Source organism: Stegodyphus dumicola, chromosome 9 (assembly GCF_044657685.1).
Source record: "Stegodyphus dumicola isolate Sdum_Otavi_A_Nest chromosome 9, ASM4465768v1".
Lineage (NCBI taxonomy): Eukaryota > Metazoa > Arthropoda > Arachnida > Araneae > Eresidae > Stegodyphus > Stegodyphus dumicola.
The window spans coordinates 50,974,497-50,988,982 of NC_140776.1; the positions used below are offsets into that span (position 1 = coordinate 50,974,497).

A 14,486-nucleotide genomic window follows, 5' to 3' on the forward strand; every position below is an offset into this window, starting at 1 on the left:
TTCAGTGCACAAAAGCATCTCATTCTTTAGCTATTAAATATGGAATATGAAGTATGGATCAGCTTATGTTTCCATTCCTTCAGACCTTTCAATAATATGTATATAATTTTTGATGTGCTGTTATATTTTTCTGTATTTGTTGACAATATGGATATTAGCTCAAATATAAATTGTTTTTCCATTTTATTTGCTTTGATTTATGCTGTACAATTTGATCATAAAGGGCGCAGTGCTCGTTCTGTAGCAATCATCATATATATATATATTATTTCTGCAATAAAATTCCTTTTTCTTTCTACCTTCACAGCGAAGCCTTGCAAAACTTCCTTAATAAATATGAAACTATTCTTAAATGATGTTATTACAAGATAAAGGACAGATGGCCGAATAAAAATGAAGACTACTGAAGAATTTCTCTATGGATTATTAGAATACGTCTAATTAAGAAAGACATTTGGTTCAAGTCATCATATAGCAATATAATATACTGCAGAAGGTTTTTCTTTTAAAAATATGTAGAAAGCTATAAAATTAAAAAAAGATTCTGCCTCAATAAATGTGATATGACAACAAGAAAATTTTTGATAAATTACCCCAAGAACAATCGGTAAATGGCCTGACAGCAAGCAGCTTAAACATTAAAATTCAATATTTTACTCTTTGCCGAATTACAACACACTAACGCGTGCAAGTTAAAAGTACTTTATTTCTGGCAGTGTTAACATATCGTCCTTAAATATCCGCTTGTGTTGATTCAGATTCAAAAGTAAATATCTACAGATTACGAAATGACAGCAGCAGCGCGGAAGATAAGAATTGTTTTGTTTCGAACAAAGGCAGTAAACTGCTTTCAAATGATACAGCTTGTTGATAAAAAAATTCGTTAAATATTTGATTAAAGGGAAATTAATAAAAAAATCGAAATTCAAACTCGCACTTTGAGATACACTCTGTTCAAAATTTGGTGATTTGAACTTCCGATGTGTTTTACAGTGCGAGAAGTATACTTCTAGATTATTCATTCTTTAAATACAGGCAGAGACTACTGCGATAGAAAATCTCGATGTTATATATATTTGACATTGAAAGCATATGTTCAGTTTGTATTCATTTAATTCAAAATGTTTCTGTTCTATATTTATGTACAAGAGGTTCGTCCGGAATCACATTTTGATGTCTAAAATTGCAATCTTAACTGCAATAATAATAATAATAACAATAATACAAGTAATAATATTAAAGATTTCATGATTTTTTTTGTTTCTTAATTTTCTTCCTAAATGCTATGTTGTGAATTTAACACAGTTAAGCGTTTAAATGCACCATCCTCAAGTTAAGACAGTTTTTTTATTAAAGAATCGTAAGTTAAAATTGTAGAGACATTAGGTTATTTCGAAACAGGAGAGATGAAAAATGTGCAATGTCCCTGCCGAGACTCCAACCTCGAAACTCTCGAATACGCGCCGATTGTGCTGACCATGACACCACGAAGGCATTCTAAGAAGGCGGGAGAAATACATTATATGATAACTATGAAATCTTTAATTAACAAGGTAAAGAGTTTGCTTAACTCTATACACACACAAATAAAATACAAACCAAAGTTAACAGTCTTTAGAAACATTTAAATCATTTATATGTTCATAAATTTAAAGTGTTGAGAAAAAGAACTTACAAGAGATTCATTTATAAGGTTTAAATAGCTGCAGGCAATATTATCAGCAGTATATTCCACAAAAGAAGGTAACGCGATGAAAAAGAATGAAGAAAAAAATGCATTGCAAACAAAATCTTTTTAAGACCTCTACATCAGAACATATGTAGAATCCTCTCTTGTCAATATATACCGTGTGACACTCGCTTGTTTTCTATGTTACCGAGTTTCATTATGCAAAAGTGACACTAATTTATTCTATCACTAAATATTACGTTTTGTTTTCATATCGTAAGGGTTTCTTAGTTTTGTTTCTTATTATGTTTCTTATTATTTTTCTTATTATGTTTCTTATTATTTTTCTTATTATGTTTCTTATTACGTTTGCTTAATTTAGTGTCTTCAAACAACTAAAATTGAGAAAAGATAGACTAAATAGCGTTTTACAAAATAATTAATCCTTTGTTTCAGTCAAAAATATTATCAGAGGTCGAGAAAAAGGAAAAAATTCAACATCTCTAAGAAATTAAATGATTAAAACATGGGTGTTTCTTTTTATACATAATTTACAAAGTTTTAATTTTTTTTAATTAACTATCTTAATTTTAATTGCTAGCTTTGTTATCTGAAATTAAATACAATGTATTAAACTCAGAACTATAAATACTTACTTCATTAAACTCGATATGATGTTACAAGCCTCATAAAATATTTTCCTAATTTTGCTTTGAAAAATGATTTTCGGAAAAACTATTTCTATTCATTTCAATAGTTTTATTTGCTTACGTGAAATATAATATACGTCGATATTTTTTTCAAATTGTAAAGAAAAAGCAAATTTTTTCTACTGCTATATATTTTAACAGTAGCATTTTCGTTGCGAAGTAAGCTAAAATCCGCTTTTCTCTTCAAAGTACTAAAACATGAAAAAGAAAGAAGCGTGATGGCGTAGGAGAGGTAAAAAGGAAACATTTCTTCAGCCTATTAAAAATATAATTGGGAAGAAATAGATAAGGATAATTACTGTTTTCTGAAATATTGTTCTGGCTACACCGAGCTCACCAAGCAAGTACTACTTGGAAAAGAAATTTCGACTGAGAAAGCCTTTTGGTACTATGATCAAAGGTCAATAGTGCTTACCTAAATAATACAGTTTTTATAATTCAGAAACAAGTTGTTAGACTATTTAGTTTTAGTACTGAGTAAATATTTTCAAAATAATTATCTGAAACAGAGTAAAAAATTACATTCTTTTGGAGAAAAAGGAAGCACCGTTAAGAAAGCGATTATTTTTATTGAAATCAGGTATGCTTAAAGCTCATATGAATGTAATGAAATGATTAAAATTGAAAGCAATAGTACTTATCAGTAACTAGTAACTGCACATTGCATGCTCAAATCAGAAACTGTTGGAACCTCCTTTGGCGGCGAGTCATGCTTGTAAACTTGAAGTAAGGAGTGATAAAAATTTCTAATCTCATCCTGCGATACATTCTGCCAGGCATACCTCAACTGCTGCTCCAGCTCTGCAACATTTTGAGGTGCTCGAACCCGCCGGCTTACCATATTTCGCACATGTTCGATTGGAAAAAGGTCCAGTAGCATTACTGGCCAAGGACGAGTATCAACAGCTCGAGATAGTCCATAGATATGCAAGACGTATGGGGTTTAGCACTATCCTATTGAAATAAATGGCTCCAAAGTGGCGTGCTATGAAGGGTAACGCAAAAGGCGACAAGATGTCATCAATATATCGTTGAGCTGTGAAAGATGTGCACAGGATGACTAAAACAGATCTGCTGTCATAAGTGATAACACACGCCGCCATCACACCAAGGATAATGGCTGTATGCCTTTGTGAAACAAAGGGATCGCTGGGATCGCTGGCTCTGGCCCCTCCATCTGCTCCAACAATAAAGCGGGGGATTCATTTCTAAACATTATGGTACGATACCATTCGAATGGCAGCTGTGAAGATCATCTACCACATACCTCCTAGACTACTCTGTCGGTGTTATGGGGTTTAACGCAGAGGTTTTAAAGGCCATTGTGAGCGCAACCCACCTCAGCCAGTCACCGTGAGATGGTGGAAGTTGCTACGTGTGGTATGGAAGTGGCTGTAGTATGTTGGATAGAAGACTATGATGACGTTGGCCACTTGCAGATCATCCGAGCCTCGCATTCGTGTATATTCGCCTTCCAGTATTTTGACTCCTCCTATGAATACCTTGCAGCAACCATTGTTGCTACTACCTTTGCACAGCTACGTCCGTACGGTGCGGGTAACGATCAGCCTATAGCTCGGTATGACCAGCTCCCTTCACGCATCCCTACCATGCGAATACATTCGAAGTCGTCCGTCCCCGCCCTCCGTCATTTGTCACCTATCTACTAAATGAATTTATATTGTACTATTAAATTGCACTACTTATTTATTTTACGACATAATTACTACTTATATGATACTTTTTATTGAACTATTTTTATATTTTATTCTCTCTCTTTTATAGTCTGGCATTGCAATATGTTTCTTGCATTACCCGCCTCCAAAAATGTAGCCATTGTACTGTCTTGTATTCATCATGTGTCTTACTTAAATTCTCAAATTTTTCAATAAACAGTGGATAGTAGATGGAAAAAAGGCATACCTGCTTACCTCTGGTAGACGTCAAATGCCTCCGTCACCTGTCAACTGTTTATAAAGTCTTCGACAACATCGTAGCAGCATTACTAGTTGTGTGTCCAGGGAACTGCAACGCTCCCAACTAGAAAAGATAAACCGTCAGCAACTGCATCCTATTTTATGCGATACTAGCTAGGAAGTAGAAACATTCGCTACGACCGACGTTAAAACTCATTTTCCTTCACAATTTCATCATTTGCATAATTGGTATGGCGGAAATCGCATATAGCGTTTTTAGATGTCGTATTATTTTTCAAGGTGCTTTTTTTCAAAAGAATGTGTAACATTTGATAAGACTAATTCGCTAGTTAGTTTCCAAATATGAGGTAGTAATTCTTTCCTAGTCCTTTTTAAGACTCTTTAACTCAAGGTATATACTCTAATGTATATGAAATTTAGAAAATTTTAAATTATTCTGTAACGTTTATTCGTTGAAATCAATTTCAAAAATAGAAAATACTAAACTGAAATATCTTTCATTTATGTGTAGCTGTTTCATTTCTTCTGTAAAAATTTAATAAGCGATCCTTCTATTTATTTCAACAGTATCTTGAAGAAACATCATACGAAGAAAATCCTTCTTCCTTTTTAAATAAAAAAAACTTCTAAAAGCTAAAGTAAAAGTTATTACAAATCAAAATATTATTATAACGCACATATTTTATCATGTCTAGGCGTAAAGGATATATATTGGTGGAGGAAAGGACTTGAAATAAAAATATATGTATAATACAAGGTGTATAAATTGGTGACTGAAAATAGCCCACAGGAAAAATGCTCACAGGTATAAAGGCTCACAGAAAAAATGACCTACAAGGAAATATGCCCACCTAGAAAAAAGCTCACATGGAAAAATGCTCACTTAGAAATATGCTTACATGGAAAAAAGCTCACATGAAATATGTTCACACGAACAAATGTTCACATTAACCTTTTCAGGGGCGGTAAATAAAAGAATAAAAACTAGTGTAAAATGTTGCATGTACTGTAATATTTTATACCACTGCCCCTGTACGACATTTTTTCCTGTAACTGCCAATAATTATGTTTTGTTTTTATTACTCCATTTTTGCATACTTTTGATCTGTATCTATAGAAACTGATGTCTGAATGTAGTTATTTAAGTTTGGAGCCAAAAAAGTTGTAAAATTTCTGCAGAAATTTAAAATTTTAGAAATAAAATCAACATTTATAGGCACTTTGATGATGCCTATCATTTGAATATTATGAAGCAGCCTTCGAAAAATCTCTTAAAACCGCAAATTGTTCCCAAGGCTCTCATACTTCACTTGATTCATTACTTAATTGTAGCCATCCCAGTATGTGGTTTTTATTTTACAGACTGGAAAAAAGATTTAGCCTGTCAACGCTTGTTATTAGCTAATGTAAATACAGGATAAACTGAAGTAAAAAAACGAAAATATGAAAATTTAAATTTGGTAATCGCGAATCATGTAAGAAACTATGGAATCGATGATAAAATTAAATATTTTACATAATTTAAATAAAATAACCATTCCTATTTGCTTATTCTTCTGAATGTTTATATTATAAAATATGTAACTTTTATTTATTATTGTTTTATATTTTTAACAATTAAAAAAGTAATAATTTGTCACTGTATATTCTGTTTCATTTTTACTTCCTTTCTCCTCTCATTTTCTTAATTTAAAACGGCCCATTTGTTAATCTTATATAGCAACTGGATCTACACGCAAGTTACACAGTTTTTGAAATATATACCATAATGTTTTGGTAATTTAAATAATTTTTCTTTAGAAAATTCAAGTAGGTGTACGATATTCAAATCTATTAATTATTGATTCATTAATGTAAGGATATTTCTACGTGAATTATTTATCAGTGAGCTTATTTCCATGTGAGCATATTTCTATGCGAGCTTTTTCCCGTGTAAGCATATTTCTAAGTGAGCATTTTTTCATGTGAGCTTTTTTCTTATATGGGCATATTTCTGTGTGGGCTTTTTTTTTCTGTGAGCTTTTATACCTATGAGCTTCCTGTTTCCTGTGGGCTTTTTTTCCTAGAACCATATAAATTTAATACCAAGCACTTTGATAAATATAAAATGCGATCTGAACTAATATACTTTAAAATTAAGGCTATGAAAAATACTCAGAATTATGCTCTATGACAGAGAATACATTATAAATTACAGATTACTTTTAGAAAGAAAAAATGGTATTTAGCGCAGGAAACAACTATATTGTCCACTTAGCTTTAAACTTTGAGAGAAAAATGCAAATGAGAGGCGTAATTCAGAAAAATGCAAAGAGAATGTTTTATTAAATATTATTCTTTACAAAGGAATTTTTCAATTCTAGCTTTTACTGCATGCTTTAATTTATTTCAGGATTGTTATTTCGAATTTTATAATACATTTCATCCTATTACCATTTTCAGAAAGATTAAAAAGGAAATAAAAGAAAATTGTATAAATTTAGATTCATTCTAGTTTCTGGAATCACAGTCATCGATCATCATACGTCATAACACGCATTACCTATGACTGATTCGTAAACTTTTTATTTTCCTTGAAGAAAGTAAAGTTTCCAATTTTTTAATGACATTGGAAATTAAATAATATAAAATTCGTATTTACGAATCATGTATCATTTCAAGCAGGAACGACAAATTATGATTCAAGGCGTATTGTGTGTTTGAATCTTAAAATCTTATAAAAATCGTCTTACCTGGAAACTATAACAATTTCTGTTATTCACCTTTGTTTTAGGTTTGTGGCTGCTATTTTAGGAATATTGTCAACAGAATGACAGATAGAAGATGAATTAGAAAATCGTGTATCAGCAGTGATTTCATAGTCATAGGTTTTATCATGATTTACGACCAAAGCAGTCTGCTGTCGGAAGAATGAGACATTTTAATCTCAAAGGGCTATATGTTACACAGAAGAAGCAATTTCAAAGTAAGTAACAATATATTGGAAAATATCAATTCTGCTAACACATCAGTTAAATGAAGAACAAAATATAAGTGATGCATAAATAAGTTCGTCAGCACCTGAGCAATATGAGCTAAAAATGTGTCATTCAAATTGCATCTCAGTTACAAAGTTAGTTTGATTATGGCAAAGCACTAGAGGGCTATCGGCCTAAATTGAGGAATGCCTTCGCGGCGGATTTTTTATTGGAAACTAGCTCGTATATACGTTATTACATGGGGGAAAACCATGCAGTCAGCCCATTCGCTGGGATTCTAACCCCAGACCGATTCGTTTGGTTCGATTTGGTTTAGTTTATTATGGTAAAGCGCACTAGAGCTATCTGTCTAAAGGAAGGAATGCCTTCGCGGAAGTCTTTCTAAGAAAACCTGGCTCGTATACCCGTTACACACGGAGAAAACCACGAAAAAAATTTGTTATTAAATTACTGTTAATTGCAGTTAAATTACGTTATGTTCAAGCGTCGTTAATTTAAAAACTAATCCAAAATAAATTTCCGTATTACGAATAAAAGTTTATTTGGTTTCTGCATTGTTTTCTTGACATAAAATCATATAAACAGAAAAATACAAAAATATTAAAAATGTCATTATTGCTTGAATCCCTCCCAGGTTTCGACGCCGGAAAGTAATGAAGCTACTCGTAGCCATTGTACCAGCGTTCAACTACCAGTATTCAACGATTTTACCCACTCTGCCGATGGTAGACGCACAACCTCAGACCGAACTACCAGTTTTTAGCGACTTTATCGGGGCAAGGTTACCGACTTTACCGAGACGATTTCAACTTATCATCAGCGTGGCGTGCTCATCATAAGTTAAAAAAAGAAATGACTTATGTGCTAGAAAATGCAAATGAATTAACAGATTTCGTTAACTGTTCGCCACACGCTATTACAAGTTTGTAGATGAATTTTGCAAATTGAATTATTTAATCTTTGTAGTGCAATTATTATCATATCTGTTTTATGTGAAAGTTTATTGCATAAAATCTTTTTTTTTCTATTGTACTTTATGTTTTTGTTTCTTGTCTCAGTTACACGTTATCAATGATGAAATGTTTAGTCATTATTGAAACACAAACAATAAATTATGAGAAAATTATGAAACAGAAAAATAACTGAATGTTTATTCGAAGAACGAAAAACTGCTTTGAATATTCAGTTTCGATAGTTGATTTTATTAACAACGTCACAACAAACATTTTACATGTCGTTAAATTACCATTAAGTGCACTAAAATGGCAAACTCAAAAGCAACTTTTTAGCCTGAAATATTTTTTCTCCCGTCTGCTTCAGAATGCATCACATTTTAAATGCAAAATTTAACTCAATTAATACCTGTTTATCATTGTTCCTTTAAAAAAGGGAAGTTTCTTTTATAATCTATGAAAATTTCAAAACTTTATATTCGGTACAGTTTTTGAAACGATTTTGAAATTATAAATCATAAGCTTCATTTACTTAAAAAAATGAAGTGCTTTCCAGAACCTCATAAACTTATAAGGTATTTCTCCCGCCTTCGTGGTGTAGTGGTTCTGCACGCTGGGCCGATATTCCAGAGGTCCGTGGTTCGATTCCCGGCGAAGGCGTTGCTCTTTTTTTCATCTCTCCGGCTTTCCTAGTTAACCTAATGTCTCTACAAACTGAGTTGTAATTTTCATTGAAAAGCAGTTTTCTAGTTTGAAAAAACTATTCGACAGAGAAAATAGTAAAATTCTAATACGTTTATGATATTTTCATTCTGATACGTTTTATATGTTAATTCTGATATGTTTAAACAATTTATTCTGATACCAAGATATGTACAAAAAAGTATTTATCATCAAATAAAAAAATCTGTATCGAATTTTGAAAAACATCTCATTAGTACATTGTCTTGTCATCGACCGACAGTATATACACAAATTTTGAACTCCCTAGCTTATCAAACGGATGACTAAAATTCAACCACAGCGAAACACAACCAGAGAACTAAAACCAAAAGCTCCTAAAAATGTACTTTTTTAGTGACTAGTCATTAGATTTTTTTATTTAACTACATTTCATCTACAACTATTTAAAGCTAGAGAGTCACAAAATTACACGTAATTAATTCAGATATATTACGTTTTATGCAAGACAAACCTTTAAACAATGAATACTTTGACTTTTGCAATTATATATATTAATTCTGCTAAAAACAGTTCTGACTGGTTTCTTAATTTTCGAGTTTGTTGATACTACGGAAGTGAAGAATATCATCTGACTAATTAATCTGACGATAATAATCAAAATTTAATTAATAAGTATTTCTACATTCTATTGTGTATGTGATCAAATTTCAGAAGAGTTTGGATAATAACTAAGCATCATTAACCGTATATTGTATATGAGAACATCATACTTATTTGTAGTAAGAATACTGCTGATACTCTTTATTCACCTAAAATAATAATTTCGCCTGAAACTATAATCTAACTGCAAAATAAGAACTTAGTATCATAATTAAGGATGGCAGAAATTTGTGTTATGCTTTTTTTTATTTACGCTTAAAACGAACGCCCTCTCCTCTTGTTTAATTCTTGACTAATTACCATTTTATGTCTTTGATGTGCAAGATTCGAAGAAGAGACTTCACTTTATTATAAATGTATATTACTGGCATTGAATACTGTTTTAGATATTGTGATTATTTTAATTTACTTCTTTTTCTAAATATATTTAAAATGTAATCTTTCTAATCATTTTTGTAAGATGAGAATTTGATTCTTTTGTTATTTGAAGAGGCTGTTTCTGTCTTTAGACAGTCAAGTTCGGAGGAAGGCATTAGATACATATCGAAGTGAACTATCAAGACAGTAATGTAATTAAAGAATTTTTTTATTTGCTATGCTGTTGGAAATAAGAAAGGAATAGGAACCTAGTAATTAGAGCAGCTTTTCAGATTATGAACATTCATTACCGTGTTGCTGTATATGACGTTCTTTTCTTCCTAGTAAATGCATTTGCTGAGAAAGCGGTTTTACAGGTTTGCCATTTTTAGCTACCCTAACTGGCTCTTTCATATTTAGTTCTTATTCACATCTGTTTATGATTACTTTTTTTTATTGGCATATTATTGGTTTTTATTATTGGCATTTTTTATTCGTATTATTTTTTATTGTTAGTCGAAAGGGGCTTTGTCCCTGAAGGACTATTGTTTTCTTTTTCCAACTTTACGTTGAATCACTATAAATGTTCGTTTCACTTTTCAAACTGTTGCCACCAAATGTTAGAGTCCTGCATTATATTTGAAGAAATTAAATAATGCAAAATCTGCATAAATGTATGTATATTTCTTGCGTTGTGTCAAAACAACGGTACATAGAGCCATCGAATTTTGAATGACGTAATCCTACTGCGAATATGGGCATGTGGAAGCCCAAATTCGAAATTTGGAATTTGTTTTATTATCGATTTCCTATTTTCTAAACCTTTAACGAATTTTTGATTAACAAACTCAAGGATTTCAATGCGAGCAACGGCAACGTTGTACAGAAAAAAATATTTTTTATCTCCAGTGCGCGGAACTGCGTATCGGAAATTCTAAAGATAAGCTCATTTTAAAATTATTTTGCGACATTGCTATTGAACTGAAATTTATGGTTTAAGTGTGAAGAATATGATATTGTTACGAATTTGGTATTTAAAAAGCTAATGTTAGTTTAATTATAAATTAAATGGTTTTATTTCTCGCGCAGTGCAGCGCGTGACGAATATTAAAAGAAAGCTAAGCCGGAAAATTGAAAATACAAGAGCGCGTGCATTAAATAAATAAATATCTCTTTTTGATTTCGAGAAAGTACTGGAAAATTCTAGCGCGTGATTTTAAAATCTTATAAAAGGAGGAAAACATCTCAGTTTGTTAGTAGTTGCTTAGTTTGTTGTTGTTTTAGAAAACTGCTCTTGTTGATTGTAGCGAATCCGCAGATTAGTGTTCTTTAGCTGTTTTGAATGACGTTCTATTGGACATTTGAGTAGTTAAAAGATAACTACTGTGAGATATTGTAATACTGCATGATAATTTGAGAAAATTTAAGCATTTTTGTTGTGATAATAATAAATTTTTGTTCATTTTTCATCGGACTTGTGCATTCATTTCATAAAGAACCCGTACGCACGCAACAATTTTTGGTGTCAGAAGTGGGATTTGAATGCCAATAACAAGAGCGATGGAAGAGCAATTAAGGCAATTGATAACAGCCTTTGCTCGTTTAAAGAAGAAATGAAAGAAAAGATGAAATCTAGCCAAGGAAAGATGGAAGGGGCCGTCAACTCCGTTAAGGAAGAAATGAAATTGGGCCAGAAATCTGTTAAGGACGAAATGAAAGCCGTTCAAGCTGGTCAAGAAAAGATTGAAGCAGGTCAAAAAGAAATGAAAAGAGAGATTACCTGCATAATAGAAAATAAATTTGAAGCTATAGAAGGCAGAATTGACACAGTTGAAAATAAAGTTGGACAAATTGAAGAAAAAGTTTCTTTTGTAAAAGATCAAATTGAAGAAAGAGTTTCTTCGGTGAAAGAAGAAATAGAAGAAAGAGTTTCTTCTGTAAAAGAACATATAGAAGGGAGAGTTTCTGCTGTGGAGGAACGAATTGAAGGAAGAGTTTGTGCCGTCCAACACCAAATCGAACAACAAATTGATGAGAGAGTTTCTGCAGTTGCCAAAGAAATGGATACTTTAAAGAAATTCGTAGCGACGGCAGGGAGCAGGAGTGATGATTTTAAATTCTTACCAATGCCTGCTCGTCCACCTCTGAAGCTATCCACATATGATGGGAAGACCTCCTGGCAGGTGTATAAGACACAATTTTCTATCGTGGCGGATGCGAATGGATGGGATTCCCAAGCTAAGGCCTGTCATCTCGCCGCTTCTCTAAGAGCCGACGCAGCAGATATCCTTCAGACTCTTCCCGAAAACAAAAGGTTAGATTTCGAAGCTCTGTCCGGCGCCTTGGAGTTGCGCTTTGGGGAGAAGTGTTTAAAAGACTACAGCAGGCTCCAATTAAAATCTCGTCAACAGAAGCCTACCGAAACACTTCAGGAGCTCGCCGCGGATGTTGAAAGGCTGTCCCATCTCGCCTTTTCGGAATGCCCGAGAGAAACAAGGGAAATCCTGTCCTTGCAATAGTTTATCGACGGCATCCGAGATACTGAAATACAAAAAGCTCTACGAATGGCGGATGTAAAAGATTTAAAAAGCGCTCTAGTGTACGCCATGAAATTCGAGGCAGCCCAGCAAGCCACTCGTCGAGATCGCCACCCAGTCAGAGCTGCTCAAGTCCAGGAGCCAGGGGATCAAGTCACCGCTCGTCTAGACGATTTAACTAGACAACTGAACGCCTTGAGACGGAATATTGGTGAGAAGAAACCGACCGTTAAGTGCTGGAACTGCGGTGCTGAAGGACACATACGACGAAACTGCAGAATACCCCAGGGTACGGATGTTAAGACCGCTTCTAACAAGCAGCAGGGAAACTAATTAGTGGCCATCTCGCGGGGCGGAGGTTGCCAGATAATGAAAAGCCCCAGTTTAAAGCGCTTCAGATTTCTGCAGTGAGAGGCGGCAGTAATGGACTTTTCATAATAGGACATATTAACGGAGTCCCCTGCAATATGACGATAGACACAGGAGCCAACGTTACCATCATCCGAAAAGATTTGGCTCAACAACTGGAAAGCAAACTTATCTGGACGCCGCCCTGCGTTACCCTACAGACTGTGTCCGGTGAGAAGATCGACATCAATGGGAAAGTAAATGTTAACATCACGTTTGGAAGTGCCGCTTACCATCACACGGCATATGTAGCAGAGATCACTGATTCTTGCATACTCGGATTGGACTTTCTAAGGAAATACAATTTTTCCTTGGATTTTAAAAATAACGAATTGCATTCTACATCTGAGGACATAGCGTTATTTCTCGTTAATGATGAAGAAGTTAAATCTGTCCATAAAATCATAGCACAAGACTATATCACAATACCGGCAAGAACAGAAATTTTACTTCCTGGATCCATAGCCGAAAATAGAAATTTCCGCTACGGCATCATAGAATATCCCAATAACTGTAATATCCCAAAAGGAGTACTAGTAGCCTCAACACTCGTCGACCTATCCAGAACGGTTATCCCGGTGAGAGTCGCCAATGTAACTGAAAAGTCGAGAGTTATTAAGAAAGGTGAAGTGGTTGCAACATGTACTCCAGTAACCAGCGTTGAAAGAAAGAGTAACATCCCAGAATCCGTGTCCTCAGAGAGCATTACATCGGAGTTATTGCAGAATGCACAATTAAACGATAAAGAGAAAAATGCTGCCGATCGCGTCATTAAAGATCTTCAAGTTGTTTTCTCCCGCCTGCTTCTGACGTGGGTCGAACTAGTTTGACACAACATAGAATAGATACCGGCGATCATCCCCCGATCAAGCAACATCCAAGGCATCTGCCGTTTGCTAAACAGGAAGAGGTGCGAACACTGTTAAAAGATATGGAAGAAGGCGATGTCATCGAGCCTTCAACAAGTCCATGGGCATCTCCCATCGTTCTCGTCAGAAAGAAAGACGGCTCAACAAGATTTTGCGTTGACTATCGCCGGTTGAATGAGGTTACGAAGAAAGACAGTTACCCTCTTCCTAGAATTAACGACATTCTAGACACTCTTTCTGGAAGCAAGTGGTTCTCAACGCTTGATTTAAAGAGTGGGTATTGGCAGGTAGAAATACACCCTCATGACTGAGAAAGGACGGCATTTACTACGGGACAAGGGCTTTGGCAATTCAAGGTGATGCCGTTTGGACTGTGTAATGCGCCGGCAACATTCGAACGCCTCATGGAGACTGTTTTGAAAGGACTTTCCTATGAAGCCTGTCTGATATACCTCTACGATATCATCATCTTAGGAAAGAGTTTTGAAGAGCATCTAGAAAATCTTAGAAAGGTGCTTCAGAAACTGAAAGAAGCCAATCTAAAGCTGAGTCCCGCTAAATGCAAATTGTTCCGAAAGGAAGTGACTTACCTGGGACATGTCATCTCTGCAGAAGGTGTGCGCACGGATCCTGAAAAGGTATCAGCGGTTAAATCCTGGAAACGTCCCGAAAATGTCCATCAGCTGAGAAGCTTCCTAGGGCTTTGCACCTACTATAGGAGATT

At 34.1% G+C, this 14,486-nt stretch overlaps 1 protein-coding gene and 1 non-coding gene across 5 annotated transcripts in view; one reads left to right on the plus strand and one right to left on the minus strand.

The window, feature by feature from the left end:
• The window catches only part of LOC118188795 (thrombospondin type-1 domain-containing protein 7B-like), a 1,066,734-nt gene that overhangs the window by 1,007,626 nt on the left and 44,622 nt on the right, over positions 1 to 14,486 (minus strand). The gene's annotated exons all lie outside the window — the stretch shown is intronic.
• TRNAI-GAU (transfer RNA isoleucine (anticodon GAU)) lies at positions 8,834 to 8,907 on the plus strand. The gene has a single exon. It is a non-coding gene; the product is annotated as a tRNA-Ile (tRNA).